Source organism: Ambystoma mexicanum, chromosome 5q (assembly GCF_040938575.1).
Source record: "Ambystoma mexicanum isolate Mex_15411 chromosome 5q, UKY_AmexF1_1, whole genome shotgun sequence".
NCBI classification, from domain to species: Eukaryota; Metazoa; Chordata; class Amphibia; order Caudata; family Ambystomatidae; genus Ambystoma; species Ambystoma mexicanum.
In genome coordinates this window covers 413,984,600-414,006,701 of record NC_090933.1, presented here as the reverse complement: position 1 = coordinate 414,006,701, position 22,102 = coordinate 413,984,600, and the positions used below count along the sequence as shown (strand labels likewise).

The window sequence follows — 22,102 nt, the reverse complement described above, 5'->3', positions numbered from 1 at the left end:
CCTGAGAACTCCGCGGCTGGTTTCTTCCCTGGCAGTGCAACGGACTCCTGTCTTCCTCCACGACGAGATCCTCTCTTCCCCCGGACGAAGCACCGACTTGCATCCGCTGCCAGGAACAACTGCCCCCGCTGGAGTATTCTCACCACTTTAAGGTACTGTGTCCGCCAGGCCTCCCTTTCTAAAGATTGCTACAAGGTAATAATAATCCCTTAACCTTCTGGACTGGGCTGTCCGCCTTGACCTTCTAACTGGTCCCTTTCTTTTGGTCCAACTCTTTTTGAACCTTTGCAAGACCCTTGTGCACTTCAACCGTGTGACCTTGGACACATTTTGTTCTGATCCCCTAAAAGTGGATCCGGCCTACTGAACTCTAACTTCACGGTTGTACTTGCCTTCCTCTCTTGTTTTGTTCTTGTGAAAGTGTTGGGATCTGTTTCAAATTATACTCTGCTTTTCGCGCCCTTTTAAAACGAATTATTAGAGTGCCATCTGCGTTAAGCGCTCACCGCTGTCTGAAAATAAGTGGGGCTTTACTTAAGACTTGTCTAATATTCTTCTAAGGGAGTGTACATCTTTTAGTGACCCTGTTTTTGAACTGCTTACTATTAGTGCCTGTGTGCTTTCCTAGATGTGGTTTTAAATAAATAATTATATCTCTTTTACACCAAGCTCTGGTCAGTGTTTACTTGTTCTACTGTGTTCTTTTGACCTATTGTGAATACTCTGTATACTGCCTAACTCTTCGTGAGGGAAGTCTGACTGCTCAGCCACAGCTACCAAGTGAATCTGTGTGGTACAGACTGCTACCAAGTGGGTTTACTGCCAAACACCTGTAGTCTTAAATCTTTTGCAGTGGTCCCAGAGGAAACTGCACAGGTTTCTGCCTAACAGTGTCCCTTTCTGTGCTCTCTCTCTCTTTCTCTCTCAGGAACGTTTTGGGGTGTCGTGTTCAACAGTTGTGAATGGTCCTCCCCACAAAGGAATTGTGAACTCAATGTTTTGTTCTTGTGTTACTGTCACAGGTACTAAAAATTGGCGTTGGACTATGGTAGTACGATAGTACTATATCCCACCACCAGGGCTTTAAGTGGGCTGGGGCAAGCAGAGGCCGAGCCCCAGTAGTCTCCCACAAGGTCTCCCGAGCGAGTGCACTGCTGGGGCACACCCCCGACTACTCCAAGCTGCGCCAACACCTCAGGCAACCCCGTATAGCCCATGTGATGCATGTTTAAAGGGCTGCCTGTAGGTGTCAGCACTTCGGTTTGGAAAAAAGACATTGATTTTGCTAACCCTGAAGTACTGAGACCTGCAGCCAGCATTTTAACCACGTAGCCTTCTGCTAAATGGGCTGCCTGCAGTCTCTGTACTCCGAAACAGGAGGGCTGGAGTGCCTGGTTCTTCTTTTGTTTCTGAGTAAAGATCATCACACAGCATGAAGTCCTTTAACTGCATGGTTAAAGGGCTGTCCGCCTGACAAGGAAGCGCGCAAGACATTAGATGCAGAGGCCGCATTAATCGGACCTGGAGGCGCAACCACGTGCAGGATGTGGTGAGCCTGCAAACAGTCACTGAGTCCAGGGACAAAGGGAGGACTGGGTCCTCCGCTCTTAGACTGAGAGCCAACAAGAGAGAACCAAGACGAGCAGAAAGCGAAGACCACTAGCATCCAGAGCAGACCCGTATCAAACGCTGCCATTGTTATGAGACGGACCCTCACTGGAGCAAGCACAGCAGGTATATGGGTTGCCCAGGTCTGAGAGAGGAGAAGGAGAGAGAATAGGTGGAGAAGAGCAAGGGACTACCCTAGCCTCATCCATGGGTCACATGGACCTGAGAGAATAGAGGGAACGAGACAGGAAGTGTTACAGGAGCTCGAGCAGCATAACCCGCAAGAAGGGTCACAGGGACCCAAGAAAACTGAGAGCCAGAAGAGAAAGGGGTCATAGGAACCCTAAAAAAGTACTTGAGACATTGGGTCAGGGGAACTGGAAGGAGCCGCAGGAGCACAATAGACGGAGTGAAAAGCAGATATCACGGGAGCATGGAGGCACCCGAAAGTTGGTGGCAGTGTGGAGAGAACGACACAGTTGGTGGGAAGGCATCAGGGAAATATCCCCCCACCTAAAGAATTTTGGACATTGTGTTTTTCCAAAACCTTTTGTTTGAACTTTGGGAAACTTTCAGGAACTTTTGAAAGACTGACAAGAACTGTTTTCTTTTAGAAGAACTGTTACTTCTAACCATTGGCTCCAGACCAAGTAGGGTTGGAGGTTTGGGGAGAACCAAGAGTGCAGGGCACCCATCTATTCTCTTTCACGTTTTCCTAAGGGGTAGGACCTGTTTAGTGGTTGGGTTTGGGCTGAGGACTAATTTTGATTGTAACTATAGACTAGCTCCTTAGTTTACTTTTGTTAGGAAGGGAACACCCCTTTAGTCGTAGGACCAGGGAGGCATTTTCTTTTAATTTAATTTAAAAAACTACATACACACAAGTCCTTGGGTCTGAGTCCTTCTTTTAGCTTGCCACAGCTGTCACATGATAATATATAAGGCAAACTAAAGACAATCCTTGCAAGGACAAACCCCCATGGACATGGGATGCCAGCGATGCCTGCAAACCCTGCCAATCAAACAGGGACCTTAACTGGCTACTACAGCAAAGGGAGGATAACTCAATGCATAAGACTCTTGACACAGAGGAAAACCTAAGCATTCACACGGATGGAGGACACAGTACAACATGCCTAGTTATCATTTGAGAACTAAGGGAGTAGAGAAGGAGGAAAACCAGGAACAAACTCTAAGAGGCAGTCAAGGAGTAGGACCTGGGAAACCGGAGAAGCTGAAACCTCCACCCCAACCCAACCCAGGGAAGGAAAGTAAAAGGGAACCAGAACTGGAAACATCTTAAAAAGGGGTGTTCCTGGGATCTAGGTTAGCCTGGAGAGCAAAGTAAGACGAAGGAACTAAAGACAAAATGATCTGCAGGAAGGAGAAGGCATTTGAAAGTGATTGCTCAAAAATCGGGACATGCTAGTAAGGGAATTAAAGAAGCAAAAGAACTAACAAGCAAACAATCAAAATCCATCAGGCCTCAAAATGTCCTCTCGTCACTATTTATAAGATAGTAATAATTGACTCTTGGGGAGTAGGAAATGGTGTGCTGCTATGTGTATGTAGAGAATTGAGAGGGTGGTGGCTTTTTAGGCCTAGCTAATAGCTCGCAACTTGAAATCTTTACCCCTGACCCAAGGACTCATGAGGATGGAACATGGAACATGGGACAAGGGGATTGGAAACAAACAGGAAGAATGCATCAATAAACAGCGCTTGGATAAATTAAACCCAGGCCCTTAAAGCTGACAAATGATCACTTGCCTCAGGTGTAATCAATGAAGTGCCTGCCAGCCATTTGTGTTCCTTAGTGTGACAAATCAAGGGAATTGGTCCCTTATCTCCGGGGGTGGAGCTCCTTTCTGTGAGGCTATGGCGGTGAGCCTGATCCACAAGACCCTCCCAAGGTGTTGTGGCAACTGAGACCTGTGATGAATCGTGTGGAGTCATCACGGATCACCAGCCTAAGATCTCCTCCCATGTGGCCAGGGGATGGCAGCCTCTACCTGATCCTGACTCTGCAGGTGATATTATGAGGGAGGACCACATGGGAGCAGATGGCTGGGGTAGATGTGGTGACCCCATCAGGAGAGACAGAGTATTCTTCCCTTCCAAATGAAATGGACCCTATAATTCCTAAATTCCTGATGGCTTGCTGTCACTTCAAAAATCCTTCTCATTGTAAGACTCAAAACTCCTTCTTGCCAAACAATCCAAGCAGAACACCATCTATGCTTCCTGTACACATAATGCTCACTTAACATCTCCTGTCTAGGATGTTTTGATTCAAACAAAGATGCAAAACAATACAACTTTAAAAGATCTAAAGTTCATGTGGACTCCAACTCCCACAAAGCCTTCAGTACTGAGACGAGGAAGACCGAGTTAATATGGATTGGAGGAGACCTCAAGCCAAACCAGTAGTTGTCATAATGGAAATCAACTGCGCAGGACTTTTAAACCTGGGGAATACCTTCCATTAACAGGTGGTGGCGAGAGATGCAGAGGGGGCTTAGCAGGAAGCGGAACTGAAGGCAAGCGCAGACGCACAGTAACGGACTGTGCTAAAAGAGGCAGGCTCTTCCAAGCAACCACTTGCAAACCTGCCTTACCGGAGAGGCGGGAGATCGGGAGAAGCACAGTGGGTGCTCTGAGGGGACCGCTGCACCACCGGCAATAGCAGCAAAGCTGTTGTGGACGCGGTCTCCTGGAACAACATCCGTTCTGTTGGCGGGTGAATGTGGAGCCAGCAAGGGAACTGAACGAGGGTCTGCAGAGCAGAGGAATTCTTCCCAGAATGAAAACATCACCGCATTAGTGCACCACAAGTCTGAAACACCATCAAACACTGGTGAGTTTGCTCATAGGTGTTGGGGACCGCGGGACGTACCAACAGCCATATAGACAATTAAAAACCTGTTTTGAATATCGACCAAGTAAATTGGAAAAACAAGATTTACACAAGTCCTCTTATAAGAGAAGTCAATATGGGGAAAGTTGGAGTAAATATTATCGCCAGCAAATTAACATTAATCAAGAATGTGCAAGGCAATACATGTACAAGTCTCCATATATGAGATGTCAATTTGGGGGAAAATTGGAACAAGCATTGCAAAACGTAAATAACTATCAGTGAAAGTTAACAGACAGAACTTGTACAAGTCTCCATATATGAGATGTTACTATGGGGAAAGTGGGAACAAGTTGTACCTAAAGTCAAAGCAGTATAAACAGTGAAGGAGTACAACTGTATTATACTGAAAAGGCAATGAGCCTTTCGGAGAAAGATACCTGGCAGGGGAATATGCCAGGGGATCTACAGAGGGGGATTGCTGGCAGCGGGGTATACCGGGTAATCCATTTGGAATATGAGAAAGAACTTTGTAAGAATTCCTGGTGAACGAAGCACATCAGACAGTGAACCTTTGGGAGAAAAGATACTTGGCAGGGGAGTATACCACGGGATCTGCAAAACCAAGATGGATTCCTGGCAGGGGTGTTTACCAGGAAACCATTCTCAAGAAAGTGTTGGCTGAAAGAGACATTTCAGTTAATCTTGAGTCATTGTTTGAAAAGACACGCTCACCATTCTTGCCATCCTTTCATACAAGTTTTAAAGAGACACTTTGGCTATTCTTCAAAAAATATGTTTTGCCAGTTGTAAGAAAGTGCTGCGGGAAAGAGATATTTATTCTTGGAAAGTCATTTTTGCCATCCTGAAGAAAATGTTTTGTGAAAAGGACATTTCAAATGGATTGTGTGCTAACACGTATTCCTCATCTTTGACATGTAATGTCCAGCTTCAGCTGCTTCAGAAAAAAAAAAAGATTTCGACAGAGGGCACTGTGCATCGATGACATCAAGCTGATGGCCCTCACAGGCCTCCATCGAGGGTGATGTCATTGAAGGGTATATATAGCTTTCACAGCGCCTGTTGGCCTTAGTTCTGTTTTTCTATTTTAGCACTTGCTTCGAGTGAAAATCGGCGCGCCTCTTCTCTGACGTACGTTACAAGAAATCTTTGAAAATTTATGAAAATATGTCTTCGTCTTCGACTACGTCAACGCCTAAGTACGGCTTTAAGAAATGCAGTGATTGTGGCTCAAAAATATCACTTACTGACCTGCATCGCATTTGCCTGTGGTGCCTCAGGGAGACCCACAATACTACCGAGTGTTCAAAGTGTCAGTCGATGACAGGAAAGGCCTTGAGGGAACGGAAGGGAAAACTCAAGGTAGGAAAAATCCCCAAAAAGTCACCTTGCTGTACTGCAAGGCCTCCAAGTGGCGGGAAGACTCTCCTCAGAGGAAGAAGGCTAAGCGTTCTAGGTCGAGGAGTGGTTCCCACCATTCCTCCTCATCTTCAAAAAAGTCAGAGGATGCACCGACAGTTTCCTTTGTTGTCTTCTTCTTCGGACGATTCCCTAAAATGGGAAGCTTTCAGGGTTGCGATGTAAAAAATATTTGATACGCAAAGCCATGCTCCGACTGTGCCTTCAGATAAAGCTGGAAAGGAGAGGTCTCGGTCAAAAACCTGCATGCCCCGAGCCTGGGTAAAAGACCTGATCCCCATCGGGATTACTTGAGGCCCCGGTCTGAGAAGACCAAGGATCATAAGAAACATGGTGATAAATCAAGCTTGAAGTCGTCAATGCCATCAACACCTTCGGCAGTGCCTTGAAAACCCTCCAGGCCCTCGATGCCTGTTAAGTCCTCAACATCGACATCAGTGCTGAAGTCTTTGACGCCAGCTGCACCACGTTTGCCAGCCGTGTCATCAGCACCCAGTGTTCCTCACGCAACGACAACGTCGAAGCCTGTGGTTTCTAAACCAGACAAGGTTTATGCTCCTCTCCCAAAAAAGAGTTTCAAGTCCCTGACTTCTATTTTTGAAGAGGAGGAACATTCCGATAATGAGGAAGCACCTTTTGAGTTACAATACGGTACACCCAATTTACCAGAGAGCTTAATCTCTGAGGAGAGCAGAATGCAAGATTTAAATGAAAACTTGCAAACAGCAAGTGGGGTTGACACCTCCCCAGAGCTGGAATTCGGAAAGCCTGAACCAGGATAACATGGTGACTCTTCCTATTGTCAGCTTATGTCTAAGGTTATTGAATATTTGGGTTGGCGAAGGCTCTATTTACTGTATGACCAAGACGACCAAACGTACATTCTGGACAAGGGTCCTCAGACTGATCCCATTTTGCCCTTTCATGTGGCACTTCAAAAAAGTGTGGCTAGGAACTGAGAGTCTCTGGAGTCAAATTCAGCAGTCAACAAGAACCTCACCAAAAAATACTGCTCCTCCAGTAGCAACCCCGATTACCTGTCGAAACACCCCACTTCGGAGAGTCTGGTGGTGCAGGCAGCTACGGATACTTCGAAACAGGCAGCGTACCCTACCATCCCTCCTTATAGGGACGATAAGCACGTAGATGGATGGGCGAGGAAGGTATTTTCCGCAGGGAGCATGGTATTGAAATCTGCCAACCCCACTTCTGCCCTCGCAAAGTTTTTATATACTCTGTGGGACTGTATTTCCATGGCGGCAGAGCACATTCCCGAAGGGGAAGTAAGGGACAGCTTCATAGCTATTGTTAAGGACGGCAAATAAGCCATGCGTTAGTCCCTTCAATCATGGTTGGATTCTGCAGATAGCATCAGCAGATCTATGGCTACCAACACTGTCATGGGCAGATTTGCGTGGTTGAGGAAGTCAGGTTTTGCAACGGATGTGCAGTCTAGGCTTCTCAACAAGTCTTTTGACGGGTCTCATTTTCTTGGCAACAAGGCTGGCAAGAGCCTTCAGAAGTTGCAGACCTCAAAGGCGGTGGACAAATCTTTAGGCGCCGCTATTAGGCAACCTCAGCCTTTTCGTCCTGTTGAGCAACCGTGGAGGGGTAGATCGTTACACTAATACTCCTCAGTTGGAAGGGTGCCAAGCCAGCTCAAGCAGCAGCCTCCTTACCATCGCCCTCTGCAACAGCCGCCACAAAACCACTCTGAGGTCTTGATCCACAGTTCACCATTGGGAGGCAGACTGTCTCAGCATCTGCAAGAATGGTGAGACATTACTTCGGATGTTGGGCTTTGGACACCATAGCCCACAGTTATTGCCTTCCTTTTATAAGAAGACCTCAGAACAATCCACCGGGAAACCACTCTTTGAGGATTCCGGATTCGCTCCTTGTGCAGGAGATTTTAACCCTGCTAGAGAAAGGTGCTGTAGAACTAGCACCTGTAGCGGAGAGGAACAAGGGATGGTACTCCCCATATTTTTTGATTCCCAAAAAGGACGGAGGACTGAGACCCATCTTGGTCTTGAGATACTTGCACACGTTCCTCAAGAAGGACAAGTTCAAAATGGCCACACTTTCTCAGATCATTTAGGCCCTCCAATTACAGGATTGGTTGGTATCATTGGACCTTCAGGATGCTTATTTTCATGTGCCAATCAATCTCAAGCACAGAAAATACTTGAGGTTCGCGGTTCTCATTTTCAGTTTGGAGTTCTACCATTTGTGCTGATCCCCGTCCGATGGTTTTCACCAAACTGATGGCGGTAGTGGAGAGGGGGGAGTCGCGTCTACCCCTACCTGGACGATTGGCTGATCAGGGTGCGTTCTCCCGAACAAGTCCTGGATCATCTCGACGTTACCTGCCATTCTCTTCACAGACTGGGTTTCTCCCTCAATTACAAGAAGTCCCATATGACACCTTCCCAAAAGCTTCAGTACATCGGAACTGTACTAGATGCATCATTGGGAAAGAGCTCGCCACCCGAGGTGAGGGCTCAAGACATTCTACAGATGGCGACCACATTTCAGAATGCCCACAGTCTACAGACCTTCGATTTTCTGAGGTTGCTCGGCCTCATGGCATCCGGCATTTTTCTGGTGCCATAGGCCCGCCTGAGAATGAGATCCCTTCAATGGAAGGGAAGTCCTTCAAGAGATCTTCACCCTTTGGGGAACCCCTCAAATGGATCTGTTCACGACCAGTGTCAACCGGAAGTGCGAACTGTACTGCTCCAGGGAATTTCCTCCAAGATGATCTCTAGGAGACGCATTTGTGGCGGACTGGGATTTTCCACTCCTGTACGTGTTCTCTCCGTTACCCATCATTCCTTATATAATCAGGAGGTTGAGAAGGTTCGGGAAACACATGATCCTAGTTGCCCCGGATTAGGCCAGGAGCACGTGGTACCCAGACCTTCTAGACATGTCCATCTGTCCTCCGATACGTCTTCCACAAAGAGAGGACCTTCTCTCACGAGAGGAGGGTCAGGTTCTCCATCTGTCACGATTCATGCCCCTGACCCCCTCAGGTATAACAGCCCCCTGGCAGCAATGGGGCTAAAGCCCTTCACACTGGCTCCAAGGGCCTTAAAACTCCATCAGAAACATACATGGAGCCTTTGGCGCCAGGCTCATTATCATGAATAAAGCAATACCAGTTTTGGACATTAATCCAACATGGGGGCCTATTACACAGCTCAGTTCTTTAGAGCCAAGCCATGCGGTCTAGTGTTTTGGGTGTGGCTAGGCCTGGAACTACTTGGCCTGGAACTACTTTACCTGGGCTATTTAAACCACACCCAAACAGCAGAACACGCTTCGAGTTATTCTGCACTCCTGCAGCGTAACGCTCACCGTGTCTAGCTCCTGCTCATCTGCTTCTCTGTCGGCCCGATCCTTAAGCCCTAGATCTGGATTCCATCAATAACCTGGAAGAAGAAAAACAGCATTAGCAAGCAAGAACACTTACCTGTGAAGTAACCTGCCTTGAATCCATCCTGCGCTTCGCTTACCTCGCCCATCTCCGGAGTTCGCCGCAACCTGCAAAGGTAAAGAAACCAGGACAGCATTAACAACAATTCTTACCTGGGCAAGCAGCAAGTCCTGGCAGCACCCTGCGCTTCTCTTACCTCGCCCATCTACGGGTTTCAACACAACCTGCAAGTGAGAAAGAACAAGGTCAGCATTAACACAGCATTTACCTGGGCAAGCAGCGCTTCGATCGCTCATCACTCCGGAACATCACCGCAACCTGTACAAAGAAGAGAAGAGAACACAGGTTAGCAATCAACACCAATAAACAGCACAGCGCTCTGCGCATCAATAACTCACTGTGGTCTTTGCCATCGGCGCGACAACTCCGAGATTGCAACCATCCCTGTGAAAACAAAAAGGGACATTGTTGGGGAACAGCGTAGTCGAGCAAGACGCTGAGAAGACAGAGAAAACAGAGGGAAAGAAAGAGACAGAATAAAGACGGAAAAGACATTATAACTCACCTGGAAGACAGCAAGCAGAGTCGGAGTCACAGCCGGTCTGGACCTGAGATAAGGGCACACGGACCAGTGAAGCAACTAGGTCCACGGAAGGCCCGCACCAACCACGCGCCCCTGCACAGAGACGCAGGACGGAGAGTTCAACGCACAAAAAGCTAAGGTGAGCAATAACCCTAAGGAAGGGGATTTGGACCAGAGGGAGGTGGGAGTCCACCCATCACAGAACCAGTATCTTAACCCTCCATTCTCCTGTTATAGGCGCTACCCAACGTCTGGCACATAACCAAGCAGAGAGGGGTCTGGAATAGCACTTAGACCTCCATCCAGTATCGTGTGGCACCCCCGTGGATACCAGGTGAGCGTAACACCATCCTGAGGTCAAAACTCTCAACCTTCACACTTAGTTTCTGAAAGGCTGAGATACAAGGATTGGTACCTCCCAGATGGCGTGTTGGAGGTGTTGCTTTCAGCCAGAAGGCCAGCAGCAAAATCTTTGTACCGTTGCCGTTGGCATTCGTTTTGCAACTGGTGCAAAGAAAAGAATGTTGATCCTTTTCTGTGTAAAACTCCAGATGTTCTTTCCTTCCTTCTATCATTGGCTAATTTGGGCCTTCAGGTAGGTACCATCAAAGGATATTTGGCAGCGCTATCAATCTTTAAGCGCTCTTCGGAGGAATGCTCCTACTTCACGATAACACTGGTGACTCAATTCCTAAAAGGGCTCACTAATGTGTTCCCTCCATCGCTTTTCCAGGTTTCACTTTGGGACCTCAATCTAGTTTTGAAATTCCTGATGTGTGCTTCTTTTGAACCTCTGATCACATGTCCGCTAAAGTTGTTAACCTTTAAGACAATACTATTGATAGCTCTGACATCAGCCCGCAGAGTGAGCGAGTTGCAGGATCTTTCATGCAAGCCACCCTTTACCGTCCTCCACATGGACAGGGTTATTCTGAAGGTCAAACCCTCCTTTTCACCAAAAGTCATTTCAGACATTCATTTGCATCTGAAAATGTTTCTGCCTTCCTTCTGTCCTCCACCTCATCCTGGTAAGGAAGTGGAAAGACTCCATAGGTTAGAACCTAGGAGAGTGCTAAACTTTTACATCACCAGAATGTCCAAATTGAGAGTTGAGCAACTTTTTATCGGTTACACAGGACACAAACTAGGTCAGGCTGTTTCCAAACAGACTTTGTCTAGGTGGATAACCCTCATGATATCAGAATGCTACAGACTAGCAGGTAAAGACCCTCCTGAAGGTTTGAGAGCTCATTCAACTAGGGGCATGGCTACGACTCCAGCCCTTCAAAGGGGTGTTCCAATTAGAAATATCTGTGAGGCTGCTACGTGGACTTCCATCCACACATTTACAAAACACTACTGTCTGGATGCTTCCCATGCTCAGGTTGGTACATTTGGCAAAGCAGTACTTTGCTCTGCCCTCGAAAATGTTTAAATTAATTTTACACCATCCTCCAATCATAACATTGCTTTGGGAGTCTGTCAAAGATGAGGAATAGCAGGAGGACACAATCCATTCGAAGAACAAGTTACTTACCCCAGGTAACGTTCTTTCGACTGGATGTGCCTCCCATGTATTCCTCCTCGCCCTCCCAACCTACCCCTCTGTAGAATTTCCCCTGCTATTACAGCTTCCGTTCCACCAAGGCTGAGTACTTTCATGTCCGTATGTATGGGCATCTCTGCTGCAAGAGGAGAGGAAAAACAGAACTGAGGCCAACGGGCGCTGAGCAAGCTATATATACTCTTCGATGACAACACCCTCGACGGAGGCCTTCGAGGGACATCGGCACAACGCCATTGATGCACAGCGCCCTCTGCCGAAATGTTTTTGTTGTTACTGAAGCTGGACATTACATGTCAAAGATGAGGAATACGTGGGAGGAACATCCAGCCGAAGGAACGTTACCGGGGTAAGTAACTTCACTCTTAAAGAATCATTGTTTGAAAAGGACACTTTCGCTATCCTACCTGAAACAATCCAGGGGAAGGAAGCCACCTCCTGGATTCAAGAACTGTTTGTTGAATTTTTCTGCTTGATGTTTAGACACTTTTTGCTAAATCAAAACAGAGACCCTTATCATACACTTTTGATTGTTTTAGTGTGAGGGTCAGATACGTTTTGGACACATGGACAGTTTGCATAATTTTGACGACGAGACAGTCTGATCTTTAGTTCTAGTTTTCTAGGAAGGGAAACTCTCTTTAGGATAAGAACAGAAAGGCTTTTAGCCATCCCCTTTTCTTTTAATAAAGATGTCTGTTTTGAAAATATTGCAACTTTGTGTCTGCCTCTCGTTTCTGACCCCTCACACACCTCACCAGGAGAGACTCTCCCTTATGGGACAAAGGCTCCTGTTCCCACGAGGAACTCCCTACAGTTGCATACTCTAGGGCCTAAATAACAAACTCCACAATACCAAAGGCCTTTGTATATCAAGACTGGGACGAAGAAACTTCTCAGAGATGCCATTATCTTATTGGAAATGAACATGTGCCTTTCAGTCCAAATATGCAATGCACTGAGATGAATATGTTAAATAACATACCCTGGAGAGAGACGGAGAGAGGAATGCTTACGCATCCTAGAGAGGTTCCCACGCTGCGGAAGGCTGGGAGGAAGCGGAGTACGCACCAGAGAGAAGAACCATGAGTTTGAAACTCACTCGAGACAAGAAGCTGGAAGTTAAAGTCACGGCACCACACCGGCACAAGAGAGCAACAGGACAGGAACCCGGTACGAGAGGCTGAGATGCCAAAGTCACAGCGCAGCCCCATCACGAGAGAGCATGAGGGCAAGAGCATGATATGAGAGGCTGGGACACCAAAGCACTGGCACAGCCGCGACATGAGCAAACTGCAGGGCAGAAGACTATGACGAGACACTGTGACACCAGAGCCGACACACAACCCCAATAATGTCAAAGAAGGCAAAGCGAACACGTTCAGAGGCTCGAGAAGAGGTCGCCAAGGACCCACGCTCCTGAAGAAGTTTTTCCTCATAAGAGAAGGCAACTGGTTGAACAGGAGTCCAAAATGAGATCATTATCATGCAGATCACTCATCCCAGTAGAAATTATGAGAGCAACATATCCTTAAACCAGCTGAATCTACATTGTTGGAAGAGGGAGAAAGTGACAAAACAAACTCTGAAATCCCGGAACTTAAATTGTTGTTTTTATTTTTATTGTGAAATTGGTTGAAAATGAAAACGACCTAACACAAAAATGTAAACAGTATCATAACACAAAATCACAGATAAATATTACAATAAAACAATACCACAATACAATGATGTAATTCCTAACATAGAAAACAATCACATCTACAGAGGTTTCTACCTTACCATCTAATTTTCACCACCCGCATGATGCAATAATGTAAAAACAGCAATGATTAGAACATTTTCCTCACTGCTGGACATTCTTAAAAATAGATTGTTCCAATTTGTGTACACTACGTTGTGTACAAAAGGCCCCAAAAGCAGAAATCTCATAAAATTCAAAGCAGAACACTCCACCAGGACATGCTTCCTGGTCTGCATTGGGCCCACCGGTCCTCTCAGTACATAACGTCCCACTGTATCACCTTTAATAATCTATCTCACTCTGCAAACCTCCCCAATTGGAAGCAGATCTACCCTGTATCTAAAAAATTGCATCTGACATTAGGCATTGGGGAATTTCCTCAGATACCTGGGTACAGCCCCCAAAGTTTTATGGACCACTGACCAACAACTGACAGACACTTGGACAATTCCAGAGCCTGCACTTTCTCGATTGTAAATGTCCAATTGTAGTCATATAACTTTTTATTACACAACCTGAGTTCCTAACAAGCTCTTCAACAGACTGGTTGTAGTTCAGCAAAATGTGTTCTGCAAAATATTGAAACTTCACAACAGACCTACAGGACCTTGCATTCAGGACATCCCTTAAATCAGAAAATAGGGATCCATCCGGAGGATCCAACGCCTTACGATAAAGTGATTGGACCTGCCAGTCCATACATTTCATAGATGGCAGGCCTAATTCAAATCTCAAGGCTGCCATCGGAGCACTGTTGGGAAGATTAAAAACCACCTTTCAAATGTTTGCCTCCAGCCTTTCATTGTCAAGTTAACTTAAATTATCAGGAAGACAGAAATAGAGACACTGAACATCTCAATGTTAAAGTGTTAAAACAAGGAATAACAATAACCTGAGAGAAGGTGAAGCCCATAAGATTGGAATAAGAGCAAGTCAGAAGGAATGAACATTGTTAATCAGAAAATATAACAGAAGTCAGTAGGACAAAGTAAGCTAAGTTCTAATTCACCCAGAGAGAAAGGCCACCTGAATAATAGTATCTTTCTGGGATACACCAGATGTAGCAACAAAGAATATACATATCTTGGAAAAGAAGACCAAAAGGATCCCAAGGAGAAGGGAAAAATATAGAACTTGATGAAAGAGTTTCAGAGACTAATAAAAGAAGTCACAAGAGACTATCTGAGAATTTCATATCAGTAAACAAGTCTACATATTGGTGTTAACGTACCCTCAATGAGGAGGGGGTCTTTCTCCGAATATATGTTAGTTTTCTCAGTGGTAGGGTCAGTTTTGGACTACGGACTTCTTTTGCACATTCACGACTGACTGATGAGAACCTTAGTTATAAATATAGGCAATGACCACCCATAGAGCTAGGGAAAGTTAGGCCTTATCCTTTACTTTAATAAAAATGTGTACATCATGTCCACAGTGTCTGTGTCCTTCTTCTGCCACAATATCCTTCATTCAACCTTATCTTGCAAGCAGTGCAGTGAGTAAGGATTTTGGGGAGTTTAAGTACTGTGGGTGTGGAAGGCACTTGGGATAAAAAATCATACAGGCTGCTAAAAACCAGAAAGGGATCCAGGTGGAATGTCAAGTAGGAAATGCAAGATTAGCACTCTCAGATCACCACAGAATGGGCCTTAGGGTTCGAAAGGCGAGTCCAATATTTAACAGACTCAAAAGCATGCCCTCAAGTGGTGGGCACAATGGCAAAACGAGCAAATCTTGACAAAGGAGTGTAGAAGTAGATGGTGAATGGAGTAGGAGAATGTTACTTCATGGAGCAAAGAAGGGTCTGAAAGCGATGAAGGTGAGTCATTGAGGTTATTAAAGCTGCAAATAGAAACTGAAACAGTGATTCTTAAAGTATCAAAAAAGGTACCCCAAGGGGTGAAGGAGGTGGCAGAGAATATAAAGACTTTGAAATTGTAGACAGTGAGAGAGGAATGTTACCCAAATGGGTGAAGGGGTGACAAGAGTGGAAAGATCTGAGATGGTTACAAAAGGATAGAGCACTGGAAATCCGAGACGAAGTAAGGAGTGTATCTAAGGAGGGCAGAGGTAGCCTGCTGAGCATAGGGTATGAGATTTTAGGGAGAGGACTACTATGCAGAATAGTTGGCCACTCTTATCCTGTCAAGCTCACCTGATCTATATCGAGGGCTTTGGGAGATGCCACGCTTGCCACCCAGGCCCTTTTTCTTTTAATGTAAGAGACCAACAATTCCACTCAGAGCAACATTCTTGGGAAGCAGACATAGGAGATCCCAGAAAAAGACAATTGATAAAGGACCAGTAAGACAAGATGACAGAAGAGAAGGAGAAAGAAAGGAGAGACTTTACCCTGAAACCAGTACATGCTGGGAATCAACATAAAATCTGGTGGACGAGCCAGAAAGCAGCATGTCTGATACAGAGACCGTGAGAACGAGACTGGACACAGAGCAACCCGCTCAGCAGCAGAATGGAGAAAAGCCACTATGGGACACGGAACAACCAAAGAAGAACGATTACAGCATTAGCTTGTTTTCAGAGCGCTCCAGCAATTCCAACGTGCTGTGACATGACCAGGATGGTGGCCTTGTCAAGAGGGGTAGCGGTTGGCCTACTACAAAGCATTCCAGAGCTGTTACTGACTCTAAGACAGCGATAGTTGAGAGTACCCAAATTCTAGTCTCTTCCTATTGTGCCCATATGCTTAGGAGCAGTACAAGCTTGTCTCACATCACAACTCTTTACCAAATGCTCGCCAGTTTCTTTTAGTTTTCTTACTATCCTGTAAGCCAGAGGATAGTCAGAAAGAAAAAGGCCAGCCAGTCCTTCAGCCCCCACCTGCAAAGAATCGTCAGAGACCTAGATCCGTTGGTCAGGGAGCAACTCTCCAGTGAACTATACTGCCAGCAAAGTGACTGGGGTCACAAGGCGTTCTCAGGGAGGGAGAGCGTGTGAGAGAACCAAGAATCAACCACTGCACGTACATGCTAAGGAGACAAACCGTGCTCTGGACCCAAATGACGGCCAACAACAACCACAGGCGGCAGAGAGCCTGGTAGACAACCAGAGGGGGTGAACCAAGGAACACAAACATTCCATTGGGATGGATTTACCAATGGGGAGCCAAGAGGCCACTGTGGACATGATGTACTTGGACATTGGACTTCCAGAGCCGCCATTGCAATCCTGCAGCGGTCACATGTGGAGAAAGTGGGCAGGGCTTAAACCTCCTTTTGTGCATTTTACACTATCTAACACCTCCTGGCTGGGAAAAGGGCAGCAGTACTGAACAGGGCAAGTTGACCAGTGTCAGGAGGAGGAGGAGGGGTATAAGGAGGGGGAAAGCAAACAGGAAGGTGTGGCTTGTTCGGGTGATATCAGAGCAGGTAGGCAAGCAAGTAGGCAAGCAAGTAGGCAAGCCAAGAGTCCAGCAGGAGGAAGGAGGAAGAGGCAGTTTTTGGCAGCTGTGATTTGAGATAGTGAGATGCTGGTTTAGTGAGTGCAATGGTATTGCAGTGTGTTTGTGATAGTGTGGCGAGTGTGGTCAGACGGGTTAGTATACGGAGTAAATGTGAAGTGTATGGTACTGGGTCAAAGAAGGGTTTTCAGTAGGATGTGGGAGGTGTAGTTGGAGGGGGAGTAATAGCGTGACAGGAATAGTAGTGATATGGAGGCAAGAATGGTAGTAACATCAAAGGGTGGAGTCAAGACCTATGGAGTGTGAAAGACATCAGCTAGAAGAAAGGGAGAGAAAGAAAAGGTAGGAGGAGTGGAGAGGGAGTCTAAAGAGAGGAGGATAGAAGGGGAAGGAATGAGTGAGCATGATGGGGCCAAATCCAACAGGGTGTGTGTAAGGCATGATTCCCTATCCCAATAGAACACGAACACTTGGATCGAGTAGGGGCATTTGAAAAGTCCTTTAGGTAGCTTAGCCAGATGACCTTTATGGTGCCATCATTAGTAGAAATCAGCTCGGAGACAGTAGGGTGGGGGGCAATATTCTGTAGCACTAACCCAGGTTTACAGACATCTGGGTTAGGTTGAAGTGTCATAAGGAGAAAAGAGAGAGAGGGACGGCCCTAGAGCCTATTAAAGAATTCATAAAAACCCTTGAACTATCTCAGTGGCTTTGAGTTCTTCTCGTGCCACCTGTGACAACACTCAGCCACAAGGACAATGTACTTACTGTGATGAATCAAGGGAATTTGTTCCTTCTCCCCAAGGGGGAGCCCCCTCCCATGAGGCTAGAGAGGTGAACCCGCTCTGCAACACGGTGGTGGCGTGACCGCAAGAGAATCGTGCTGGGCAGCCAGCCCACGCAAGTGTGCCAGAGGGAAGCTGCAACATGCAGAGCGGGTCCCTGTTGAGACTCTGAATAACCGAGAGGAGGAGCCACGAGCATATGTGAGAGAGGCTGAGGAAGTCAGCTCAATAGTGCAGTGGAGAAACAAAAACATTGCCAGAGCCATAAGATCCCTGAAGGCTTTTCCTAGTGACACCGAAGGTAACTGGGAACAGGGGCTGCACGGGAAGATCACGGACAGATATTATACAACCTGAATAACTCATCTCAGTACTAATGAAAAAGACCTGAATATTAATTTGTTGAATGTGAACTGTGACAGTCTGAGAAAGAAAAATATTGATCCCTGAAGAGGAGGAGAATGAAAATGTGATATCCTTGTTAAAACTGAACTATGCAAATACAAGAAAAGGAATAATAATGATCCTGAAGAAGGATGTGTAGGAGAAAAGACCAACGTCAACCCTAATGAACTCAAGTGTTTTCAATAAAAAACAGAAAGACGTAGAGATATCCGAAGAAGGCAATAATAAAGGGAATAACTTTTTGTGCTGGAAATAAATAAATCTAAAACCTGTGTCCCAAGCAGAAGGGTGGGTCCTAAGAAAGAAAGAGTGTGGAGAATACATATAGTAACTTGAGGAAAGATTGGAATGAATTGATGAAAGAAGTTACCAGGAACTATTGAAAAAGCATGTATTGAGAAGACAAGTGCTGGAAGAACTGAGCAGGGGAAGGGAGTCATTCTCCTGCCCCTTTTATTTTGTTTGAAATAGTGATAGGGTCAGATAGTGCTCGTTTGTGGCTGGTGGACAGATTCTTTTTGTACATTGGAAAAGACTGACGAGCACCTTAGTTATTCCTTTAGTTTGAGAATATCCCATAGCCATAGGGATAGTTAGGTTTACACCTTATTATTTAATAAACCTAGTTGAAAAATGTCCTTAAAGAGTCCACATACTACTTCTGACTAGTCACATTACCTATGATCGGGCAGCAGAGTGGTCCCATCTTCAAACGGGCATCCCAAACCTGCCGAAAAGCCCTAATATCAACTTTAACACTCACTACAATATTAAATGCATCAGGTCCCCATTGCCTGAAACCAACTGACCCGCATATGAGAAAGGGGTGGGGCTTGAGACCATTTTGGAATGTTTGGTCACCTGTAACATCTCCTCTGGGGAAAAGGAAAGATATTGGTTGACCTGGGGGATGAGATGAGGGAGATAACCAATGGAGGGGGAAGGGGTGGATAAAAAGGGGCACAGGCAACAGGAATGTGTGGGTTATTCTGGTGAAGTCAAGGGAGTAGAAGGAGGACCAAGAGACCAAGCACAGAATGGATGGTGCAGAGAAGTGTGGAAGAGAATTGCTAAAGGAGTGTGCACAATGAGGTATTGTTTGGGGGGAGTAAATTGTACTTGGGTTTGAGTGGGCGTGCAAGGTGTGTGAGTGGGACTAATAGAGAGAGCGTATGGAGTGAATGGGAACTGATTGGCAAAGGTGAAAGCAGGGTGGCTGAGAGAAGATGGGGTTGAGAGTAGTGGTAGTTTGGAGCAGGGAGAGTAGTAGTGTGTAGGGGAGCAGGGACGACGAGTGGTAGTGTGGAGAGAGGAGAGTAGTGGTAGTACAGTGGGTGGAGTTTAGAGTAATAGTGGAAGGGAGAGTGTAGTAGAGTGTAAGATCGGAGGGTGGAGGTAGATAGGAGCGAGAGAGGAACATTGAACGGATGGAAGAGACTTGATGTGAACCCCATCTAACAAGCAAGAGGAAAGCCTTTTAAGGAACAGAGATTCAGACCGGTAAGTACAAAATATACTATTTATTAACACAGGCAACTAATAGAATACATACATTACTGAAGTCACCTGTAAAACATACACACACAACAGTTTGGGAACTCCAAAATGGATTAGCTACCACTGTAGATTACAACACAGTTTGGCACAGTTTATGTACACAGTAGGTACATAAAGTGGGGTGTTAGAGAAGATATTAAGAATAGTTTTACAAGCCTTACTCTGGCTAGAAATACTAGAAGCACCAAGAGCAGCACTTTAGAAGTCCAACAATACCCTTGTGATAGTTAAGTCTATAATAAACAGGTGTTCTTATCAAATAGGTTCTTGTAAAAAGTCACTGTAGCAAAGTCCCAGAAAGTTCTACTTCGAATGGATTGTGTCCTCCAACGTATTCCACATCTTTAATATTAAATGTCCACAGCTGTGCTGCTTCAGAAGTTTTTCGGCAGGGGGCGTCCTGCATCGATGGTGTCGGGTCGATGTCCCTCGAACGCCTCAGTCGAGAGTGATGTCATCGGATGTTATAAATAGGACGCATGGCGCCCGTAGCCTCAGTTTTGTTTTTTCTGCAAACGTGTTTACTGCAAGAACTCGGCGTGCCTCGTGTTATCTACTTTGAGAATGTCTTCTTCTTCTACCCCACCGACTCTGCGGTCTGGTTTTAAAAAGTGCCGGGACTGCAAGTCCAAAATGTCCATCACAGACCTGCACCGTATCTGCTTGGGGTGTCTGGGCGAGAGCCATGATGCCGACGACTGCTCAAAGTGCCAGTTGTTGACTGCCAAGGCCCTTCGGGAGCGTAAGGGGAGATTGCAGGTAGGTCATGTTTCCAAACCCCGAAAAAAAACAAGTCTGCCGGTCTTTCTACTGACAATTAGACCGGTGACTCTCCCCCAGTCGGAGGGAGTCCAGGGGATCTCGGTCCCGGGGTGGTTCCCGCCACTCGTCCTCCTCGTCGAGGCACTCCCGGAAGCGGCGTCACTGTTTGCATTACCCGTCCTCATCAAATGATGACTCAGCAAGGAAAGTGGCTTATCCCACTAAGCCCTCTACTCCGGAGGAATAGGAGGCATTCAGGGAGAAAATGCTGGCGATTTTTCAATCCCAGGGCACATTTCCGTCCGCGACTTCGGTGGAAGCCGGCAGGGAACAGTCTTGGTCCGATGCTCGCGTGCCCTCGGGCCCGGGCAATCGGCGCTATAAGCGTTCGGACAAGGTTCCGGTAGATCGCCCGAGACGTCCCAGATCCAGGTTGCGGTCTTCGTCCCCAACTAAACCGTCGAAATCTGGGAAGGTGCCGAGGACGGCGTCAATGCCGTCGGCGCCGTGTCCATTAAGTGTGGCTTTTGGGGCTTTGCCGTCTGTGCCATCAACGCCAGCTTAAGGGCTGGAATTTGCCGTTGTAGGCCCCTGTGGCTATGGATCCTCTGAGAAAGGCTCTATCTAAGACTGTGAGGCATGTTCTTGACTCCAGGTCCGCTCCTGTCCCTAGGAAGGAGTTCTCTTATTCTCTGCAGCACATTTATGAGGATGAGGAGAGGTCTGATGTGGAGTTGGAGTCTTTTGATACTCCTGGTGAAACACCTGAAGCTCCAGACATGGTCTTTTCTGAGGACAGTCAGTTGACGAATCTGCGTCAGTCTGTACATGATGCCAGTGGCCTTCACATATCTCTTGAGATGGAGTTTGGTAGGCCAGAGCCTGGGGCTCATGCTGAATCCTCCTATAGGAGGTTGATGTCGAGAGTTAGAGTACCTGGGGTGGTCCGTCCCTCCAGTTGAATTCGATCAGGATGACCTGACTGACATTTTAGATCAGGGTCCGTCCACTGACCCAGTGTTGCCTTTTCACATGGCCTTACATAAAAGGGCGGCTGCTACTTGGCAGACCCCGGAGTCTCTTCCGGCCGTCAACAAGTCCTTGACTAAGAAATACTGCCCATCCAGTAGCAACCCCAGCTACCTATCCACTCACCCCACTCCTGAGAGTTTGGTGGTTCAGGCGGCCACGGCCACTTCGAGGCAGGCGGCGTACCCTACAATCCCTCCTGATAGGGACGACAAGCGCTTCGATGGTTGGGCACGCAAGTTATTTTCAGCTGGGAGTATGGCACTGAAATCGGCCAACTCCACCTGTGCCTTGGCAACATTTTCACACACACTGGAATTTTGTCTCTCTAGCGGCTGAGCATATTCCTGAAGGGGAAGGAAGGGATGGGTTTCTTGCTGTTGTGCAGGATGGCAAGGATGCCATGTGTGAATTCCTTCAGTCTGGGTTGGACATGGCTGACAGTGTTAGCCGGTCCATGACTACAAGCACCGTGATACACAGGTTTGCGTGGTTGCAGAAGTCGGGTTTTTCTCCATATGTGCAGGCCCGTCTTCTCAACATGCCCTTTGATGGTTCTCATTTGTTTGGCAGCAAGGCTGACAAGAGCCTTGAGAGGTTGCAAACCTCCAAAGCAGCTGCTAAATCATTGGGCGCAGCTGTGCATCAACCTCTGCCTTTTCGTCCTAGGGGACAGCAGTGGAGGGGGGTTCCTTTCGTTACTACTCCTCTTTTGGTAGAGCGAGAGGAGCCACTAGTCAAAGGGTCCACTGTAAAAGTACCCGTGGTGGACGGGGAAGAGGTGCCAAAGCCGCTCAGGCAGCTGCCTCTTTGCCTTTGGGCGCTGCCGCAGTCGCTCTGAAACAGCTTTGATGCCAGGTCCCATTGTTCGCCGGTTGGGGGCAGGCTGTCTCAGCATCTAAAAG

At 46.8% G+C, this 22,102-nt stretch overlaps 1 protein-coding gene across 4 annotated transcripts in view; it reads left to right on the top strand.

Annotated features, from left to right (window-relative positions):
- The window catches only part of TMEM241 (transmembrane protein 241), a 1,254,706-nt gene that overhangs the window by 285,705 nt on the left and 946,899 nt on the right, over positions 1-22,102 (top strand). The gene's annotated exons all lie outside the window — the stretch shown is intronic.